This window comes from Centroberyx affinis, unplaced genomic scaffold (assembly GCF_046629955.1).
Source record: "Centroberyx affinis isolate AG114_WGS23_722 - 3 ecotype Tasmania unplaced genomic scaffold, CSIRO-AGI_Caff_v1 ptg000729l_1, whole genome shotgun sequence".
Taxonomy (NCBI): Eukaryota; Metazoa; Chordata; class Actinopteri; order Beryciformes; family Berycidae; genus Centroberyx; species Centroberyx affinis.
Window position 1 is genome coordinate 202,501 of NW_027279344.1, and position 2,128 is coordinate 204,628.

Sequence of the window (2,128 nt, forward strand, 5' to 3'; positions counted from 1 at the left end):
TCTCTCGCTCTCTTCTGCCTCGGCTGCTGCCACACGGACATTAGGCCGTAGACGGACTCTCTTTCTGTGTTTGTTTGTGTGTGTGTGTGTGTGTGTTTGTGTGTGTGTGTGTGTGTGTGTGTGTGTGTGTGTATGCATGAGAGGATGTGTGTGTATGTGTGCTTCTTTGTGTGGAGGGTGCACATTTGCGGAATGTCACATGCACAAAGTATGCCGGTGTTCATGGTATGCATATGTGGAAGTATTCAATCGCTGTGTCTGTGTCTGTGTCTGTGTGTGTGTGTGTGTGTGTGTGTGTGTGTGTGTGTTGGAAGGGGAAATTACGCATCAGTGGAGTATTGAGTACATCATAGTGCGGGATATGTCAGCTCTGTAATGTTTAGGGATGTGAGAATATTTCATCGTTGTGTGTATCTCTCTCTGTATCTTATAGTGTGTGTGTGTGTGTGTGTGTGTGTGTGTGTGTGTGTGTGTGCGTGTGTGCTCCTACATTTGTGTGGATCTACATGCTCCCGTGTGGGCCCTCGAAGCAGGTTCAATATCTCAGCAGGTGAGACGGAAGGCCTTGAAAGGAAAGAAGGGATGGAGGAGAAAAAGAAAGAGAAGGGATTGATTATTGATCGCTGTGGAGTTGTCAGGAGGCCGAGGAGAGATGGAGGAACACAGCCTGTTTTCCTTTTGTTTGTTTGTTTTTTTAACTCCCTCGCTCATCGACTAAGAGAGAGGGAGACTGGAGGAGAAAGAGAGGGGAGCACAAAGATTCATGTCATTTCTCCTTCATTTACCCTCGCTCCCTCGCTCTCTTTGGATAAATGTAGCCGGGAGACTTTCAGATGCATCGCACCCAAACACAATGGTGCTATTCTTTTTTATATCTGTCATTTTCTCTTATTTGCTTTGTAGAGGAATATTGAATTGAGAATGAAGGATAGACAAAAGAAAACAATAGAACAATTTTATGTGGAAGGGAGGAAGGAAGGAAGGAAGGAAGGAAGGACAGAAGGAAGGATGGATGGATGGAAGGAAGAAGGAAGGAAGGAAGGAAAGGAGGAAGGAAGGAAGAAAGGAAGGATGGATGGATGGATAGAAGGAAAGAATGAACGGACGAAATGTGAATCACACACGCCCACACACAAATGTACACACACACACACACCACACACACACACACACATACCCACATAAACACTATTTACTTTACTGCAACTAATCAGAGCAAATCAGCATGAGCATGAAGAAAAGACCTTGCCGTTTCCAATTCCCAAATCAAACAAGCGCTCATCAGAACCGCCCCGTCCCCAGTTGTCTCACAAATCACTTCCACAAATTCCATTTCAGGGAAACACACATTTCGCCCCAAGACAGTAGCCAAACTTAATCCTATGCTTCATTTCCATTCAAATAATGCAAATCCAAGGGATTCTTATCAATAATCGCAATGAATGTAGTGCAAAGATTTCCTCATCCATCAGCGCGCGTGTGTGTGTATGTGTGTGTTTGAATGCGTGTGTGTGTGCGTTTGTGCACATGCATGAATATGTCAATAGAAGACCGAGACTCAATTATTCCATTAAGGAGACAGTGCGCGGTAGCGTGCAGTGACTAAATCAACAGCCTCTCACACACAGAGCTGATGAAGTTTGCTTTAAACACCGCACAGTCAATAAGCCATTTCCTGTTAGGTGTGTGTGTGTGTGTGTGTGTGTCTGTGTGTGTGTGGGGTGTCATTCTGAACATTGGGTGTTCCTATTCTTTGGTTGAATTTGTCCCTTACCTCAAGGCTTGTCTCCTTGAGCAGTGGGGAACATAAATCCATGTCAGCCTTTGTGAGTAGTGTGTGTGTGTGTGTGTGTGTGTGTGTGTGTGTGTGTTTGTGCGAGTATGTGCATGCCACCTATGTGTGTGTGTGTGCGTGTGTGTGAGAATGTGACTTAAAGACAAAGAAAGGGAGTCCATGTGTGCATGTGTTCATGTGTGTGATTTGGATGTGTGTGTCAAACCCAAGCATGTACATGCACAAATGCACACACATGCACATGCGCACACACACACACACTCAGACATAAACACGCACACACACATGCAGGTTCCTGTGTGTGACTGGCATACAGAGTGCAGACTGCAGCAC